Genomic DNA, 21,691 nt, shown 5'->3' on the forward strand with positions numbered 1-21,691 from the left:
GAACATTAGCACATTCATAAGTGTGACAAAACTAAACACTCGCATCCTAATACATGGACAACTGTAATTCACTCCACGAAAGCACATAAACACATAAGCACTTACGAATTTCATTTCCGGATAATGATAGTCCCGAGGCGTTACTAGAGTTCCAGTTAGAAACAGCATTGATCAAGTGCTTTTCCAACAAGACTCACAGAAACCCAAGGATCCAATCAACATCCTAGAAACTAAATCCCATACCCAAGTAGTCACATAAATATGTTATCAAATAAACACATAATGTCACACATAAGTCTCTAACAAGTGAGACAAACCCATTGTGATACTAATCACTTTCTACGTACCCAAAGTATTCGAGCCCGGTAAGCTCTGATACCAAGTTGTAACGCCCTCAAAATAAACCCATAAATCATCTAACAATTGCATGCTTAGACACAGAAAATAAAGCATAAATATATTCCATTAGAGTAATCATTACAAAATGTATTACAAGTTGACAACGAAAGTAAATGCCCTATGGGCTTACAACTTTCCAAGCCAACACTTGGTTACAAAAAAAAAAGAGTACTAACTCTATACAAAGAAAGCCCTTGGCTTGATATACACGTAATGCATCAAAAGAAAACAAAACAACAGAAACAGTCTGTTTGTCTCTAACCTCCCAAGCTATGTCCTTGGAGGTGGCATGCTACCTATACCTGAAAATGATGTCCCATAAAGGGTGAGCCACAGCCTAGTAGAAATATACTAAACCAACTATAAACAATGACTAAAATAATAGCATTCAATAGATGGTCCACACTTGTATTCCAACGTATGACGTATTACTGTTTCACGGCAATCATGCCCATGGCACACTTCAGCTTCCATTTGTTATTCAACTTTGAGTTTGAAAACAAGGCTTAGAATCTAGCCAAATGACTTAATGAGATTAAGACTCATCTTTAAACACTTTCGAAATTCATGATGGATACACATTTTGGTGCTATATCAATAACACATAGAATACTTCACAATTGATAACGATATACATTTTAGTGCTATATCAAATCAATTCAAACACTTCCATAATCCTCACTTGATACACATTGTAGTATTGTATCAATGTCACACGAAATCCGGTTTAGAGGTCCATCCCCTATCTTTTCCTAAACCGTGGAGTACATCCCCTATCTCATCCCACACACAATGTATATAAACATAGATCATATACACAATCAATCAATACATAAAGTTGATGTATTATTCCAACCGCTATACTCGATAGCATACTCAATCGATTAGTTTTAGTTCGCCTAATCATCATGCATTGTCTACAACAATCAAGACTATTCTCCACCGATAGCCCAAAGCAGTTATTTCTAAACAGAAAATAAATGCACCAAATGGATAAATATCAACATTTCAACTAGGTGAGTGATAAATGATCCAACTATACCCTTTAATCCCATATGTTCCCAATTTCAACATTTTCAATCCGACTTCTCATTTCTCAAAATTAATTTCACACATTAATTCATCAATGTAATTAGGGCAATTCCCATAATTATCAAAACAACCCTAAGGTTCCATTTCTATCAATAACCCAACATTTATCTCATTTCTCCATGCTAAACATGCAAATAGGCTTATATAAATAAAACCCCATCTTTTGTAAAATTACACAAAGACCCAAACTTTCTCAAAATTACCCAACAATCCCTAACATATCAAAATGTTAAAATTTAAAGACAAAGCTCATAAGGAGGAGTAGGATATCCCTACCTCGAAGTTAGAGCTCAAATGGAGAAGAAGACCAAAACCAAAGTGTTCCAAACTCCATACTTTTCGGATCAAAACGAAGCCCTCGACGATCAACACGCTTTTTACAAAGGCCGAAGGATAGGAGAACACTCTAACTAGATCAAACCCTAGAGAGAAGGGAAATCCTAGAGAGAGAGGCTCTGAAAAGTGTTTTTAGAAAGTAAGAGAGAGAGAGTGAATATAAAAAGTGATTCAAAAATGCCCAGCTGCCCACTGATAATGACACTTCCGCTCGAGCGGGGAATAGAATGCTCAAGCGTCAAACACAAAAATCTGGACACGCTCGAGCGCAAGAAGGCCCTCTCGAGCTCCAAGACACAAGAATAAAATACATCTGCTCGAGTGCAAAAACCAGTCCGCTCGAGCGTAGATTTCCCCTTTCCAGAACTTTCACAGAGAAAGCACTACCCGCTCGAGCGCCAACATACCCGCTCGAGCGTAGGAAACCCGCTCGAGCGTGAAAAACACACCTGCAGAAGTTTTACAGGGACACGAGATACTGGGAGTGTGTAAACCTCGCTTGAGCGCAAGAAGGCCCGCTCGAGCGGACAACCAAAAACCAAACTCCGCTCGAGCGCAGAATTATCCGTTCGAGCGTAACACCAAAATCCTGAGCAACTACACTTGAGACCAAAACTCAACCCACATGTTCAGAACACGCCCAACACATCCTATAACTCAAATACAAAGTACGAAAGGATGTAAACAAGATATAAACAACTGCTAACATCCACGGAACCAAGTCCAGATCACTGTACAACAAGGGGTAAAACCCGGAATCGCTATAAGGCATCCAGTACTTTTGCAGACTTAATGGGTCCGCTCGAGCGGGTAAATCCATGCTTGAGCGGGGACCCCTGTTTTTGAAATTTTGTAAATGTGTTCCGTGTTTCATTTTCCGTTCTCTTTCACTTCTAAGTACTCTTTGGCATGCATTAAGCATTGTAAATGAGTTAAAAGGATAAGAATGAAGCCTAAAGAGGAATATGTGAATTAAGAACGGATTGAATTGTTTGTGACCCATTGTGTTCATGGAATGTGTAGGGTCGAGCTCCAGGGCAAATCATCCAGCCGATCACTGTTAGTAATATCTTAATAAAGATATCTGAAGTATGTTATTTTTCCAATTACTTACTTCTATGTAAGTCTTATAAGTTCGTTAATTCGTATGAATGGGCCAAAGGCTAGTTTGACATGAACGAAAATATGAATGGGCCAAAGGCCAGTTTGATATGGAGGAAAGTATGAATGGGCCAGAGGCCAATTTGACATGAATGAAAGTATGAATGGGCCAAAGGCCAATTTGACATGAATGAAAGTATGAACGGGCCAAAGGCCAGTTTGACATGGAGGAAAGTATGAATGGGCCAGAGGCCAGTTTGACATGAATGAAAGTATGAACGGGCCAAAGGCCAGTTTGACATGAATGAAAGTATAAATGGGCCAAATGCCAGTTTGACATGAGTGAAAGAATGGATGGGCCAAAGGCCAGCCTGACATGAATGAAAGAACGAATGGGCCGAAGGCCGTTTGACGTAAATGGATTGGGCCCGAGGCCGTTCGATGTGTTTGGAACCGCAGTTACTTGACCTATGTATATATTTATATATTTATATATTAGATAGAAATATGAATTGGGCCCAAGGCCGTTTGCTGTACATTGTTCTAAGTACCATTAGTGTAACTTCTTTATTGATATTATTCACTGGGCTTTCGCTTACGTTCATTCATGTGTTTGTAGGTGAGCCAAGGGAGGTCCAAACCCAACCTCAGTGAAGTTTGTGTGGAACAACCAAGGTTTTGAAGAGTCAGCCCATACGTCTCACGCACGAGACTTGTCTTCACCCTTTTGTTTTTTTGTTATGTATTGTCATGTTGGCGAGGACTTTGGATTACAGTTGTATATAGTTTTGATTGGCTGACTTAGACTTGAATGATCCTGTATGTACGGAACCTTGTGTTATTACATATTTTGATGTGAGTTATTAACATGTATGTGTATGGATTGTTATGATGTGCCATGTGAGCACAGCTCTATGGACAAAGTTTTAAATTTTGCTTCCGTTTGGCCCCTTTACTCTGATGAGTTATGTCTGGTTTGGTTTGAGGTCGTAAGTAATCTCAGGATTACTGGCCGGCTGTGTCCTTAACCCATGGGGGCGGGTTCGGGTCATGACAATAACAATCTAACTCAACATAACCAAAAGATTATCAAGTAAATCGTCAAATACCAATAATAAATACATATAAGAAAACCATACATTATCAAAACTATTTCCAAATTGAAAACACAACAGAATATCTAACCTCTTTTTTAATTGAAAACACAAACAGAATATCTAAGCAAATTGAAAAAACAAAATCTTACAAATTACTAGGGGTGCTTGCGATTTGGCGGTTAATCCGTCATCCGTCTAAAACTAGGTAGATTGGAAAAAATCAATCCACAACTGTTTGCTCGTCATCATGCATCCATCCAAAATACGACGGATTGGTTTTGTTCAATCAGTTTGGACGGATCGAAATATCCGCTACACCCTTACCATTAATGATCTTGAATGTGTTAATGACTAGTTGCATCGGGTTCAGCTTGTAAAAGTGCATCATTTCTTGGAAGAGTGGGTTTAGAGGGAACCTAATGGTCCCCTCTACTATAGAGACTACGGGGAAGGGCATATAGTCGTCTCCAGGCATTATGGAATCGATTTCGCTAGCTAAACATATGTGCAAGTCTGCCAGAATGTCGAATTCTCAACAAAAGTTTTATAGTTTGGCAGGAGAGTCTGCTCTCCACTTATGCATTCCCATGGTGAATGTATGTTTCTATTCTAGAGTTTCAAGAAGATTTATTGGCGTTATCAATAAAGTTCTTAAGAAGTTCTACGTTTTTCCTAAGGTGATTCAGTGGTTATAACCCAGATTCAGGTTCAAATGTGCAAGAAATTTGGGTTGCAATAGGAAAATTCAAAGAAATATGGAAAACTTGAAGAATAATGAAGAACAGGTCCCAAAGTCGAGGTCACTGGAGTGAGACAAGTCTTTTAATAAGCTAAAATTATGAAGCGGGTGTCAGAGATGGTGATTGGAGTGAGTTATAGCAGTGGGTTTACAAGCACAACAATGAAGGTTTGGAAGTCTAGAGAGAGAAAGTTTGAAGGTAGGGATAGAATGAATACAAGAGTGAGGAGATGAAATGGCATGAGAGGTTTTGGAGGAAAGAGAAAAGATAGTAAGAAATGATTCAAAATTCTTGGGATTCATGGTGATGGTTGACGTTAGATAAAGGGATGCATAGTAGTGAAGCGACGTGAGGACCAATCACTAGGTACCATGTGGCAATGGTGGTTGGGGTGTCAAATATAGGTTCAAGAGCTGCTTCGAGCACATCTGTCATTTTTTGTGCCCCTAGTTCAAGAGCTGCTTCTTATCAAGCTTCGTAAGCCCCTTTTGATGACATCTGATCTTCTTGTTTTGACTTCCTTACCCTTAGTTCATGGGCTGCTTCAAATCTGGCCACACATGCCTCTCATCATGATTGACCTTTGAACATTCTGAATCCAAGTTCAAGGTTTGAAAGCCAGGGGTCGAGTCTCGAGGCTGAGAGCGATCCTAGGCTGCACAATCTCAAGAGCGATTCCACACAGGTCTTCACAAGACGGCGCAAAACATTTTTTTGAAATCTTTTAAGAAAGCGACAAATCGCTCGCACTGAAGACAGTGTAGAACCAATCTAGATCAAGCCAGGATCCTTCTCAGTACTCACGTTAACAAGCATGATCTCATTCATTAAGGGCTTAGCATGCCTCTCTTTCTCTCAATTGATCAAATTTTGCAAATCCAGAGGAATTCCTTCCTCTTCGTTTTCATCATAATGTTCAAAAGGTTTTGAAAAACTTGAGTCAATGCAATAATTTCAAGGTACGGAAGAGTAGGTGAAAAGAACTACCGTTTCATTCAAGCTTCCGGCATAACTGGCGCAGGGCCAAAGCCAACACAAGAGTGCGAAAATTAACAGCTGTTCCACTCAGATCTTTTGGTGTAACTGGCTCAACGACAGAAACAGACCCAAAAGAAAGCAAAAAGGAAAATACAAAACAAAACAGTGATATCCGAGATAACACCCCCGGAATCACTCGACTCCTGTACAACAGGACTGACTCGATACAACAAGGCAGACCCGACTGACATAGTAAAAAGAGATTGACTATATACAAGCCAACAAAAGTGACTGAATACCCAAGTCAGACAGTAAAAAAGGTAGCAATCGCAAATGCTCAAAATAGTGCGTGCCATACGCCACATCTGGAGTAAACTGAGTGCCGCTCGTAGGTGGTTCATCAACTGATCACATACTTATATTATCCTCGAAGTTCACTGACCCAGTGACGATGGACTTTGCTGAGCTAGGTGGGAGGATGACCTTTTTGTCAATCAAATCCTATACTTCGTGGCGAAGACGGAAGCAATCGTCGGTGCTGTGACCGGTCTGTTGATGGTATGCACAGTACTAGGTAACGTCATGACTGGATGGAAGATGACTAGGGAGAGGCCGAGGCTCGAGGGGTTTAAGATGCCCCTTTTCAGCAAGGATCTGGAGAGCCTTGGACAAAGGCATGTAGAGGACATGGAAGACCCTACGACCTCGGGGTAGATACTTCGAGGTTTACGGACCTTTACCGGACGCACTGGCAAAAGGGTCGGCAGGTGCTGACTTGGTTTCTGATCTTTTCCGGGTGCAGGGTTAGGGTTGGAAGGAATGGTTTTGGTACGACAGTCCTTGTCCTGATTTTCCCCTTGGCTTGCACTACTCTCACCCTAAGTGGGGAAAGAGTCATCCACAGTTTTTACAGCAACAGCGAGCACCTGCTGTTTATTCAGTCCTCCGGCTTTCAAAGCCTCAACAACCCACAGGAGTTGTTCATAGGGATCGGTGTCCACCTTCACCTTGTCCTTACCACTCGCCTTAGCTTGGTGGAAGGTTTGGGTCGCTGCATCAGAGCGGAGCCCTGTTGTTGTCGTCATGCCATTGCTGGAACTTGGGATGGCTTCAGGTTGGCTGAGCTCAATCACAATTCGCCCTAATAGCGGGGGCTCTTTCGGCATGAAATTCTCAGCATACGATGCAGTCGGTGGTGAAGCCGACATTCCGTAGGCTAAATCAGCCACAGATCTCTGGAGATCGCCGATCATTCCCATCAACTCAAAAGTGGTGGGCTCACGGGTTTGAAATAACTGGGGTTTCCAGATTGGACGCGCGACCGGTGACCTAGGTGGGTGTTGTACTTCAACATCGGTCTCACCCTGTATGGTGATTCCTTGGTTTAGTGCCACTGCCATATCCACAATTTCTTCTGAATTCTATGTCATTGCGAGTCTGCCTAACTGAACAGAGGGGATGTGACTGGTGGCTGACAGATCTGATGAACCGGTGAGCCTCAACTGGCCTTTTTCTGCCTTGCCTCAGCGAAGAAGAACACTGGTTGCCCAGAACCGAATCTTTGAACTGAAAGAGAAAACATGTAGCATCTCAGTCCAATTTCATAAGCATAGCTGAATAACTGTATTCGACCACTGATCACTGCTCCCCAAATTACTGCCCCAAATCTGAATCTGATACTCACAGATATAACTGATTCTCAAAATACTGATGCCCGCAGGCCTGATACCCAGACTTGCAAACTGATACGTGCATTCCCGTAGGGGCACACTCTAAAAGCACATAACAAGCAAATGAGAGCCAAACCACCCCTATGTTGGGGTAGGGTTTCCCTGTCCTATTTTGTCAGGAGCTAGGATTTCACTACGCACACAGCGGTTTCAAACAACCTGAAATCGAGTAAGCAACTTGTCCTAGCTTGGAATAGTCACTATGGATTCCGATATGCACTAGGTCGAATGGTCAAAAAGGGTACCTCGGCAAAAACTGAGGTTTGTGTTCCCGTCGTGGCAGAGCCCGCAACCGGTCAGCCTTATGGCACACTTCTCAAAGCGAGCCTCCGACAAACCGTTCAGGAATAGCATACGGCACGGTGTCCTAGGCGCACCAATGCAAAGAAACACATAAGTGTGAACAAAACACGATATCATGAGTTCGAGTCAAGTTCTCTATCTTCCCAGCAGAGTCGCAAGAAACTGTAGACGGGCCCCGGGGGCTTCATGCTACAGTTCGGACTCAAATGTCACGGTTCTGAATCTAATCCCGCAAAGTGCAATGCGAGACCGATAAATCACCAAAGAGTCCAAATCCGACAAATCGTTTTGAAAAACTGATTTTTAAAAAAGAAGTGCCAAACATGGACTGCTTTGCCAGATACAGAGTTGCCACCTAAATGTTTTATTTTGGAGAATTTAGGAAACCCTGACTCGTGCCTAAGGCCACGTGTCCATCATCACCAAAGTTGCCTCGGCTCAGGAACTTGGGTACGATTGGGGAAGGTCATCTATGAGCACCCCCGCTTGCCCGATCAAAGATCGGCCTGTACTAAACATGATATCTTGTTTTTGAAAATACATGTGTTCTTATTCCGATTTATTAGCCTAGAATTACTATGTGATGCGCACAACACACAAGTATATACTGGATCGCCTAAATTAGAACAAAACATTTCATGTTTGTTTGTTTGAAAATGGTTTGAAGGTGCTACTCGAAAGTAGGCTAAGACGTGGATTTGCCACCCTCAAGTGGGCTTAAGAAAACATGATTTTGCCACTCTCAAGTGGGCTTAAAACTCGCATTTCGATGAATTGTTCCAATTCAAGTAATCTAACCTTCACCCACAGGCATTCAGGCAGTTATATCATATAAGCAATTAGACTCATGGCAAGCATGCTTTCATGGCAGCATTCAAACTCATGCAGGATGCTAAAGCATAAAAGCTTACCTCGTACTCCGAGCCAAAACAAAAGCTGGTTAGTAATCAATGCATAATCCTAGCTCATGTTAAGATGGCTAATGCAACACATGCAAAATACAAATAGAGATAGGCTCGGCTATTCTAAAATGTCATGTGAAATGCAACACTTGATACACGTATTCAAGTTGGAATTGAAATACTATGCAATTAGTATGATGTGCCGAGCCCGGTGCGTGCAATACGAATGAATGTATGCAAACATGCTAACTTAAGTATGCTAATTGAAACATGACCTAAAACTAACCATCAAAAGCAGGTAAGTAAAATGGAGAAAGACGTGGGGTTGGAAGACATTCACACACGCACGCACACTTATTACAAATTCGCCCTCTCGACGGAGGGTCCGAAAGAATAATACAAATTGACTAATTAACTAACTAACTAGCTAATTAATTATTACACAATACTTAACTAATTAAACAAATTAATTAAGCTACTAAAGCGGTAAAGAGGCCTCAGAAAGAGGGACAAATGCATGCATGCTCGGCTCCGCTCGGAAATCTATCGCCATGCTCATGTTGCCTCTGTTTATACTGCTCTGCACCTCTGAAAACTGTGCAAGTCTCAAGGATGCTTCTGAATCACCTTCTGGTGCTTTGAGAGGCCATCGGCCAAGTAGAAAGGACACCGGCCAAGGGGAACTAGTCATCGACCAATAATAGAGCTCTCGGCCATAAATTGGCAGCCGGCCGGCACTGAAGATGGCCGACCAGCCATCTCTCCCTGCAGAATGCTGTTTGCTGCAGCAGAGGACAAACAGAGCATGGCAATGCATTTTCAAGGCAATGTGTGCACAAACACCCTCCCTATCATGTCATGAACTCAAGGGAGTATGGTTCTCGACCCTCGGGCCATCAATCACGCATTTCAATGCATGATGGCCGAAGGAGCCAAGTGTGCAAATCAATATGGAATGAATGCACAAAACACATGAAGGCCTCACACTCTATCATGTTGGATCAAAAGCGCCGGCGACTAAGAATTGAGGCACGTTTTGTCACTTCAAGTACGAACGTTCCTTGCTCCTTGTGTTTGGTTTGACACCCCAAACCAAACACAATGCAATGTATGTAACCAAGTACAATGCAACATGGAAATGCAAGGCGATGTAACATGAGCATAACAAATGCCATGCAATGCAACCTAACATGTAAACAACATGGTATGCAGTAAATATGTAATACTACTATGCATCCTAGATATGCAAACATACAATGTGATAAGCATGAAACAATGATATCAATAATAAGTATGCAACAACATGCAATGGATAGGCATACAACAATACACAAACCGCATGATCCATGGACTTACACTGAAGATGGATAAGCCTCAGCCATACCAAAATAGTGGCCAAAATGATGAAGTGATAGAATGAAATGCACAATGAGCATGCACATGCAATGGTCCAAGAGTTAAGGCATAAAGTCACAACACCCAAACATGAGCGAGGGGTGACAATCATGGTAGTATGGTGACACCATAAGCTCTGAAATTATGTTAAGAGTGATGCCAAATCAAACACATAACACAAGCAAGGCATGCTAATGGACTTCAAGTTCAAAGCTAGCCAAGGTACTTGAACCATGGCCATATCAACCAAGCCCCAAAGGACCAAGGTGACCCAAAACAGTCCCAAGGCAGTCCAAAACAAGGCTAGAACATGCATGGGATGAGGCCAAAACATGTTAGAAAGGTGAGCACAAAACAAGACGCATACAAGGCCAAAAGGGGCAATTGCACTACACCTATTACAACCAAACATGGCATGACTTAGGCCAATAAAATCAGAGTTATAATATGTCAAAATAAGCCCCAAAACTCAATGAGATGGCATCCCAAAGGCCTAAGTATGATGGCATGCACAATGACCTATTCTTAAGGCATGAAACATAAACTATCCAAAGCATGGAATAGGTGATAAATGCAAGTGTGTGACCATGAAACATGCACTGAAATTACATTTCACATGATGCCAAATCATGAAAATACTTCAAGTAACACATGCTAATGAACTCAAGGCACAAAACTTACAAGCTAGAATGAACCAAGGCTATGAAAAACAATACATGCATGACCAAGAGAATACAAAACAGAGTTTAATCATGGTAAAACATGAGGGAAAGCTCCTTTGAGTCGAGCCAAAACATGCAAGAATAGTGATCCAAATACAAGATGCATGTTATGCAAACATGCAAGATTACTCTACAAGTATGTGAAGCATGCAAGATGCCATCAAACCAACATGGAATAGAGTTAAGGCAGGTCCTAAAAGCCACTGAAAAGTGCTGAAATAGAACCAAGACATGCTAAGTAAACATGCTACTCTTATAAGCCAACACAAGCATATGAGACATAAGGAGAGAGGGGTGTCCCCCTCCTATACAAGACTCCAAAACCACTTCTCTACCACTGAAAATCCTCTGGGTTTCAGTGGTAGGAAGGTCAAAATAAGATGATCCCAAAGCTCAAAAGTAAAGGCACAAAACAAGGCCAAACAAGGCCTAAGAGGGGGTAGCCAACCCCCAACCAAAAAGTGACCTTAAGCAACCATAACAAGCATACAAAATCAGAACTTTTTGTAGTTTAGAGTCAAGCTTGAAACAATATAGAAGTATGTGTAAAAGCTTATGCAAGAATGGGGTATCTAAAGTTTAGAATCTCAACTTTGAAGAACAACTTCAAGAACACAAGACCAGCAACTCTCTCTGATCAAAACCAGCTCAAGAACCTTAAAACCAACCTCTTAGTACCTCAGCACACAAGGATGGTGTAACTCTAGGTGTTCTAGTTCAAAAGTATGGATAAAATGGACACACAAATGTAGAGAGAGAGAGAGAGATAGAGAGAGATATATATCTAACTTGTATATCAGATTTTCTAGAACCCCTGGAAAGGGAGAGGAGGCTCTCCTTTTATAGAAAACCAATTTTGCAAAGCTTCTTGGAGAAGCTAAGCAAGGCTCAAATCCCTCCATACACGTGTATGGAGGGGGAAATTGTGCGTGCCAACTGGCACAAAATATTTGCCAAAAGTAGATGGAAAGGGGTCGGCCGGAAAATATGGCCGATTGACCAACAAAGGTGGCCGACCGACCAAATATAGTGCCGATCGGCCAACACTCTTGGCCGATGGAAAGAAAAAGGGGGTGACGGCTTCAAGCCTTGGCCAATAGGTTGAGGGGATGGCTAACAAGCCACCCTCTTCCTTCAAAAGCAAAAACACAAGTGCTTGGTTAAAATAGTCAAGTTGAGAGATCTTGAGGCAAGGTGCGTGGCCAAGACCTCCGGGAACTCAAAACGAACATGAGCATAGATGATCATCGAGTGTTCAAATGATGACGTTCAAGTCTTGAGGACGGTAAAAAATGGGGTGTCTACACTTGGGGTCGACACTAGCCTTCCTAAGGGTCGACCCTTGCATGTTGTCATGTTTCTGGCAGTGTTGTTGGAAAATAGGGTAAACACCAGCCTTCATAAGGGTCGACCCTTATATGTTGGTGGAGTTTCTGGAAGTATTGCTGGAAAATAAGGTAGACACCAGTCTGGGGAGGGTCAACCCTCTTATATTGTAGAATTTTTGTGTTAGTTGCTGGAAAATAGGGTCGACCCCCTCCTGTCTAAGGGTCGACCCCCTTGCTTGTACCAGATTGCATTTTCTACATAAAGGGTCGACCCCTGTGTGTTTTTTTTCCAGATTTTTGGGCTGGTTTGGGCCCTACTTTTTTGGGAGTTTTGATTTGTTCCTTTCATTTGACTTTGAGACTATTATTCTATTATTACCTTGCTTCAATAAATAGGTTGCAAACATATTTTATTTCACTTTTTCTTCCCTTTCCTCTCTCTAAAATCGTGAGTTCTTTTCTCTCTCTCTAAACTCAAGCTTTTGGCACTAAAATGCCTAGATCTACTCACCTAGAGTGATCTTCTCACCATGGTCCTTTGAGAAAAAGTGTAGATCTCGTACAGGGCATCCTTTTGGTCCGAAGAGTTCGTGGTTTCGTTGCCATTGATGTTTGGGTCGTTATCTCTTGGCTTCAAGAGGAAAGGGTCTCTAGTTCTCTTTCAATACCCTCGTTTATGGATAGATTTGTGGTATTTTCTTTATATAAACACAAAAGTTTATATTTTTATGCATATTGTGATGAATAACAAGATTGGGGGTTAGGGCCTGAAGGGAGTTAGGTTTATTTGTTGGGTTATGATCTTGGGTCATGAGTTTGGGTGTAAAAGTAATAGAAGGGTTGGAACAAAATGTGTTTTGTGAAAAGCTCTAATTTCTCTTAAAAACCCTAGTTTGGCTTATGAAGATGGCTAATGATTTTGCTTCAATTAATAGTAGAATCAAGAAATTGAGGTGTTAAATTACACATGTACAAGTTTAATTAAAATTTTAAAGAATTTGAGAAATGTATGTAAATGTTGCAATTGAACTCATAATGTTGATGTCTTAAATTATGTTATAATGTGAACCAAACTTGGGGGAAAGGAAATTACTAATGGTATGGATGATATGAGCTTTGTGTTGAAATGCCTGCACTTGCAATTATTTTAGAAGCAAAATGTTTGCAAGGGAAAAACTTCCGCACGTGCGGGATGACCCGCCACACGTGTGATTCTGGGTTCCTTTGACAGTTCGAAATTTAGCAACCTTAAAGCTTGTTTCTTCCATCTTCTTAGGCTAGGGCTTACGTACCTTGACCTAAAAATATATAAAATTAATAGAAAACATAGAATTATAATTGTTTTCCAAATCAAAACATCAAAAAAACATAATGAAATCCCAAGATTTATACATCAAAATTGTTGTTCAAGTTAAGAAATCCTTGAACATGATTTTCTTCAAACTTACCTTCAAAACTTCATTTCCTTTCTTTTTAGAACATGATTTCAAATGTGCAAACTCCTTGAAAATCCAAAGAAGATATGGAAATAAAGATTTATATGCATTAAAAACATCAAAACCTACATCGAAAGGTTGGAATTCCTAAGCTATAGTCTTGTTCTTCATTTTAACTTCATCTTCTTCATTCTTCCTCTCAATTCTCCATTGCTAAACCAAATTGATCCTAGTTTCTTCCTAATGTTAGAAGGATTTATTACAAGAATTAAGGGTAAAATCTTACCTTGGAACACTTCTTTGATGGATTTGAGCTTGGTTCCCTTGAGTTCTTTCTTTTTCTCCTTCCTTTCTTTCTTCTCCTTTTTTTTTTCTCCTTCTCTTCAACTTTGCAAATTTCCTAGTTATTTGTTTGATTTGTACATGAGCTTTTATTTGGTGTGGTATGGCAAAGGTTGCAACTTCATTAGTTTGCTAATCTTGTTTACTTAGTTTAGCTAATCTAGGTTAGAACTAATTAATCAAGGTTTATACTTAATCATACTTAAGTTAATTAATCCTAATTAAGGTTCACTAATCATACTTAATTATCACTAATCCTAATTAGCAAAATAACACATAGCATGAAATGGTCAAGTTCATTAGAGTAAGATCTTTAAACTCCTCACTTAAGGCATAGGCACACCTCCTAACTCAAAGCACATAACAAGCAAGTCCTATTCATAACTTTTCAAGCTTTTTCTTCTTCTCATCCTATTGTTAGTAACCCCTAATTCACACAAGTACATAACATATAACATGAATGCATAAATAATAGAATATACACAATGCATAAATGGTTTGGTTGTCATACCTCCACACCATAAGTCTCAATCAACTCAGTGTGCATAGCTTCAAGAGTCATCCCTAGATTACCCTTAAGAGTTTTCTGATTTTTTAGCTATCCATACTGATGTTGCTTCAGAATTTCTCTCAACTCTCACACAAGTATTGGTCAGCGTCGCGATCCGAACCTGCCCCTAGAGATTTGGATCATAACCGGCTAATAATCATGAGATTACCTATGACTTCAAATAGAAATTCAAAACATAATTAAATATATGGGGCCAGAAGCGGAAGCAGAATAATAAATTTGTCCAATGAGCTATGCATATATGATATAAACAAAAAGATTTATACGTTAATAACTCACATTCATACAAACACACTCTGATTATACATTCATTTCAGACTTCATGTACAAAGCTTAAACAAAAAGGTATCATTCAAGAACTTACAAACTTAAACTTCTTAAAAACAAAAGATGGTCAAACATGACCAATAAAAGAAAACAAAAGACAAAAGCCTCTTATGAGAGGTGTTTTATGGCTGACATCACAAAAACTTGGGTAATCTTCCACATTGTTCACTAAGGCTTGACATCCCACTGCTCACCTACATACATATATAATAGAGTGAGCAAAAGCTCAGTGAATAACATCAGAGTAAAGATGTTACGCGAATGAGTTCTATTATTTAATATAATTATTCTCATATTCAAATTATGGTCATAGCAGAATGACCTCGGGCCCAAAACTTGACAGAACAACCTCTAGTCCAACATATTACAGAAGTAAAGAACATAACGGATCATACTTGGCGGAATGACCTTGGGTCCAATCAATTACAGCTGTATATTGACCATTTGGTCAACACATAATAGATATTTTAGACTCATCAAATAATCAGAACGACCTTGGGTCCATCACATACATTCATACTTCGTCAATCACATTTACAAATATCATGTTGATCGGACATATAGAAGGCTCATTCATACTTTCAAAATCACAAGTACAGAAAAACTTACTACATTGAAACAATCACAAAATAGAATATAAGAAAATATCTTTATGAAGATCACAGCGATTAAGTTGTTATCACGTCTCCGTGGATCAACCTACATAACACATAAACACATACACACATTGGAACACATTTCTTAATGAGTCATTCTTAACTTATCCAATTCTTTCAAGTTCAATTCTAACTTATTAATTCATTTGGAGGCTCAATTGATGCCTAAGAATGCTCAGAAAGGAATGAGAATGAAGATATGATCATATTACAACCTTTTTAAACATGCTAAAACAGGACACCTTGCTCGAGTGCACTAGTGGTCGCTCGAGCAGACCACATGGTCTAAAAAAAGTAATGAATGCTCATAATCTAGGCTTGACGGTCGCTCAAGCCATGTGCAAAATGAACTGAGGTTGCTCAAGCAGTAACTTGGTTGCTCGAGCTATGTGTAATGTTCTGCAAAAATACTGGGAGGTCTCATTATGCGCTTGAGCGATGAGGTCGAATTTTGGGTTTTCAAACATGAAGAAAAATGCTCCAAACTTGATTTCAAAGCCAAAAACTCTTGCATGACATGTTCTAAACCATGAATACATCTCCAAAACATGAACACAAAGTCAATTCCAAACCCTTAGCTAAAATCTTCATAAATTCTACAAAATTGAAGCTTAAAATTTTATGCTTGTATGAATTTGTCCAAAACTCTTTTCCACAATTCTCAAAATATGAAATTAAGCTTTAAAACATTGTGAATCATGGATGCATGAATGTTAAATCTCTCAATTTAAACTTAGATAACAAAATCATGCTAGAAAATGATGAAACTCCTCAAAATCATGCATGCATGTATACTAGCTTTCAAATTCATCAACTTCTAACTCAATTCTTGTGCTTAAGTTCATTATCTTCTTGAATTCACATGCTAGGTGGCTTTAATTCATGAATCAAGAATTAAACACTTACCTAGGGTCGTGAGTTAAGCTTATACTTGTAAAATCTTGCACCTCTCTTCTCAAATCTTCAATCCTCTAAGCAACTCTTCAAGTTTAAGCCTTTCTCTCTCTAAATTTAAACACGCTCTCACTCTAGAATGTATCTCAATAGAATTTTGAGCTCATCAATGTGTTTAGCTTCTAACCTAACATATATATATATATATATATATATATATATACACACATGTGATTAGCTTAGGATGCTAATTAAGGATTAGGCTTACTAATTGCAACTTAAGTTAATTAATCAAAACTTAATTTTTCTAAACTGAATTAAATTTTAATCAAACTTCTCAATAGGTTCTAAAAATTATGGTAACCTAATTATACTCATCAATTTTGGTTTCTGAAATCATTAAGGCTTTCAATTTCAGATTTAAAGTAGAAATCACAACATATACTTCATCAACGAACATATATGCATACAATTACACATTAAGCACATAATTAGCATTCAAAATTAAATAGTTATAAGTATATTACGTGATGGTTTATCACAGTTAGGCCCTGATGACTTAATTTTGAAAGTTATTCCATCAGGAAAGGGTGATGCATGGATTCCAAAGTTGCACCCCAAAGTACCACAATGTGCTGTCACTCTAACTCTCTCATTCTTCACTTTTACCAATGTAAACCCCCTCTCAATGGCATATTCCCTCAAAACAGCCCTAAAGTGGGAGACATCTTCAAACAACATACTGTTCTCCAATTTATTTTTTCTCCTTTAATCTTACACATTTTTCCCTTCATAAACCTATCAACATTTATAGCTTGTACATCTTCCTCACCACTAGAATAGTTCCCTACCCCATCGTCTGACTCATAGTCTAATAGTCCGCCAACATCAGCAAGGTTCCCATCATCATCTCTAACTTCTTGCTCGGAACTACTGCTGTCATCATCCTCACCTTCTTCTAGGGATGGCAATGGATAACCTATCATGTAGGTATTCATGAAAACCCAACCCAAATACATGGGTTTTCCCCTCTTTTTCTTATCCATTGGGTAGGGTAAGTGATATTCTTTAAATATCCACAGGGGATGGGTTGGGGATGGGTACCCACTAATTTCTCCATTTTTTTTTTTAAGATTCACAACCAAAACTAAATATACATTCAATCTTTTTTCTTTATTTATTTATTTATTTTTTCAGGTTCACAACCAATTTATTTTTTTTTAAGATCCACAACCAAAGCTAAATATACCTCCAATCTTTTTTTTTTTTTAAAGGTTCACAACCATTTTTTTTTAAAATTTTTAAGATTCACAACCAAAGCTAAATATACATTTAATCTTTTTTCTTTTGTTTTTTTTTTTAATTTTTTTTAAGGTTCACAACCATTTTTTTTTTTATAAGATTCACAACCAAAACTAAATATACATTCAATCTTATTTTATTTTATTTGGCTCAACAATAAAATCAAATACACATTAATTAACATTGTCACATTATTCTTGTCAAATTTTATGCATATCTAGAATTTTTTAAATTTATTTAAAAAAATTAAGGACACTGTCTAGTGTAGGTTTCGGTTTGCTTTTCTATGTTATTTTATTTTGTTGTGTATTGTAATTTTCAGAATGGTTTACTTGTTCTGAAATTTCAATTAACGAGTATGAATCTATTTGTTTTATGTTATCACACAATTTATACAACATATATATATATATATATATATATGAATGTATTTGAAAATAAGGAAATTGTAGAGAATCAAAATAAGCATGAGTCGTGATTGGTTAGAAATGATGGGTACAAAGATTTATTTGCTAGAAAAACAAAAAGGGGATACAAAGTCTTACTGAATAATTTTTTTTAAATTAAAAGAATTTTTCTTAGTTATGAACAGATTTAACTGAAATCAGCTTGTTTCCCAATGTTATGCTTCATTTATTTAGATAGAAAATATTTTTTAATGAAAAATATTTTTTATAAAAAAATTAAAAAAATATTTTTTTATATTTGGTGGTGGTGGTGATGGAACGAAGGTAAAAGTAGAGATTGTTACATAGTGGTGGGGTGATGGCGGCAGTGATGATGGTAGTGGCTATGGTGAAGGTAGTGTGACAGTGAAAATGAGAATAGTGGTGATGGTGTTGTGAAATTAGTAAAAATTTAATTGAAATTTTTTTTTTGTTTTTTAAAAGTAACAAACAACAAAATTCGTGGGGGACTAAAGGAAGAAGATGGAGGATGGATTGAGTGTGGTAATGCATAGATATCTTAAAATGAGTGGTTCAGATTTGTTAACATTAAATATATTAAAAAAGAAAGAAAAAAGATTGAAGGTATATTTAGCTAAAACCTTTATAAAAAAGAAAAAAGAAAAAAAAAGGTTGTTAACATTAAATATATTAAAAAAGAAAGAAAAAAGATTGAAGGTATATTTAACTTTTGTTGTGAACCTTATAAAAAAAAAAATTGTTAACAGTAAATATATTAAAAAAAGAAAGAAAAAGGATTGAAGGTATATTTAGTTTTTGTTGTTAACCTTAAAAAAAAAAGAAAAAAAAAGAAAAAAAAGTGGTTGTTAACATTAAATATAAAAAATAAAAATGGGGATTAAAGTGGGTTGGGGAAAATCCATACCTATTAAAAAATGGGGAGGGTGGTACCAATGGGGAATGAGGAATGAGGAATGGGGAAAATTTATTATAGGAGAATGGGGATGGGGAATTAATATCCACCCCATTGCCCCCCATTGCCATTCCTACCTTCTTCACCATTCCATTCTTCATCTTCTTTAGAATTAGAAAATACATAAACTTCTTCTTCATATCCTCACAATTAACAATCTCATCATCACCTAGCTCATTCCTAGGGGTGTACAAAGACCCGAATCACTGGACGAAACCGACCAATCCAAACCGAAAAATCAATTCACGGATAGTTTCATAGTGAGAAACGATCGACTGCGGGTGATTTTAATAAAAAAATTCAACTTTTAGGACGGGCTACGGTTCAGTATATATTGAAACCGATAAAAATCGACCCGACCGATATTTATCACTCGCGTGTTGATAATATTGGCTATCCATATTCCCATTATCTACAAGCAATTATAACCTGACAGTGGACAATGACTTTTTAGCATTTGATTTTAACATATATCCTAACAATGAGTTGTCTCCCTCTCTCTCCTTATGTATCTTCTGTTCTCATACCTCTTCAATTTTCTCTCTTTTCCATGCATTCACCTATCTGTTTCTCTCCTCCCAAAATAAAATAATTATTCATATCTCTTTAGTTCTTTTACTCTCTCTCTCTCCTATCTCCTCAAAAAAAAAATGATTATTTTGATTTTCAAAACCCATCATTGAATCTTACTCCCTCATGTCTCTTCAAGTATTTCTCTCTCTCTCCTCCTCCCACACTCCCTCTCTCCCTCCCAAAAAATAAATAAAAAATCCTTTATCTATTTTGATTATTTCAATTTCCAGAAGTCATCCATAACTCGAAGGTAAAGGGACAAAGCCTAAACTGTGTTATTCTTGGTGAAAGTTGATATTAAATAGCAACCATTCAAAAATCGCTCAACAAAACGGTTGAACAATTTAATGATTCTTGGTGAGTCTTCCTATTTCATTACCTTTGTTATTCTATGGTTTCTTCCTCCCTCAAGAAGCATTCCTTGAAACCTTTCTGGTTTTTTTTTTTTCTTTTATGTTTTTCAGCAACCCGTCGACTTGACCGAGACCGACTGCAAAATCGAATCTCTTTCACGGTTGATTTCAAACACTGCGTCGGTCAAAAGTGGTTGATTACTTCATTAACCCGCCATGGGTCGGGTCAGTTGCCAGATTGACTAGAAAATTGACTCGATTCGACCTGTGAACAACCCTACTCATTCCGATCCACATTAGTATAAATATCCAAGCCTCTAAACAATTCATCAACTATAGTAGACCCAGACTGAAAACCCATAGTAGACCTACTACTACTCTCATGTTGCATAGGCTTGTTAGTCTCATGGGTCTCATCCAAGCCCATAATAGTTATGCCATCAAGCCTATAGGACCTGAAGTTTGTTCAACTTCAAAATAAATTGGAATCTCCTTAATTCCTATATATAATCCAAACATCCTAAAGAGATCTTCGTCAGATCTTAGTTCAATTTTCACTTTTGACCTGGGAACCAAACCATATAAGTCCACTGTAGTTGCATGAATTGCAGGGACATTACTTAATGCAACCTCACAACTATAATCAATTAAATCCATATGGATGTACTTGTCTGGGTCTACATTTAGAATGTGAGCAACAGACCCTTGATAATGAACCACAATATCATGCCTCATTTCTGTATCCATTTCCTGATATAACAAAGCAAATAATGGAAAATAATGTGCACAATTTAAGAACACAATAATAACCCCATAGCGCAAAATCAGTTTAAAAACCCTAAATAAAATTACTGAAAACAATAATAAACCCTAAAACATTCATGACATTATAAACTTTATACATACTGAAACTCAACATTTATAACTTCAAACAAAAAAAATCATCCCTTAGAAGTACGTGGGTAAGGGTTGTACAAACCCTAGTCAACCAAATTTAAGGAAAACGATGTTTCTATACAAATTGTATTGTACAAATCAAACTAGAAAATAACCCATTTCATTATCTTTAACTTCTCAAACCAAAACACACAAAACCATATATGAACATAAAAACACCAAATACTATCAAAATTGCTAACATGTGTACAAAAACCCTAATAAAAAATCATGGATAGAAAAATGCAATAAAAGACATTCCATACATAAAACCAAGTAAAAAAGCCATTTTCAACTTCCCTAACCACGAAACTTAGTGACAAGAACATAGCATCTTACCTAGACCGATTGTTCCAGGAAAAAATCGGACCATGTGAAGCCTCTTCGCGAAGTAAATGGAGAAGAAAACCACGACGTATACCTTCTTCTTTGTCTTCAATTGGAATAGCCAAACTCCTCTCTCTTCTCTATAGACTTATGTGTCTTCTCTTCTCCCACCAGCTCATCTATTTGCCAATACTGGGTTGTGTTGGGTAAAAACCACATAAGGATAATATTGTCATTTTCTCTGAAACCCTAACAACAAAATATCAACATTATTTTATAAATTTCTAAATGTAAAGGTTTAGGGGCAAAAGTGTCTTTTTGATACTGACATTAATTCCGTCTAAATAATAATTACACTAACAGGGGGTCAATATAATTTTCCAAATGTCAGGAGTGATATATATTAAACCTAAACCTCGGGAGGTTTTGGTGTAATTTACTCAAAAAATTTATAGAAAATTACTTTTTTGC

At 37.9% G+C, this 21,691-nt stretch overlaps 1 long non-coding RNA gene across 2 annotated transcripts in view; it reads right to left on the bottom strand.

Moving 5' to 3' along the window:
• LOC114265290 (uncharacterized) overlaps positions 1–21,410 on the bottom strand; it is a 119,585-nt gene extending 98,175 nt beyond the window's left edge. The window contains exons 1-3 of one of the 2 annotated variants that reach the window (XR_014341164.1): positions 21,233–21,410; positions 14,413–14,578; positions 12,411–13,421 (exon numbers count right to left, since the gene is read on the bottom strand). This is a non-coding gene — a long non-coding RNA (uncharacterized LOC114265290). Of the gene's footprint in view, positions 1–12,410; positions 13,422–14,412; positions 14,579–21,232 lie in introns of those variants that run through there. The other variant, XR_014341165.1, reaches the window with a different exon arrangement.
• Between the last annotated feature and the right edge of the window lie 281 nt (positions 21,411–21,691).

This window comes from Camellia sinensis, chromosome 9 (genome assembly GCF_055761805.1).
Source record: "Camellia sinensis isolate YWXY chromosome 9, ASM5576180v1, whole genome shotgun sequence".
NCBI lineage: Eukaryota > Viridiplantae > Streptophyta > Magnoliopsida > Ericales > Theaceae > Camellia > Camellia sinensis.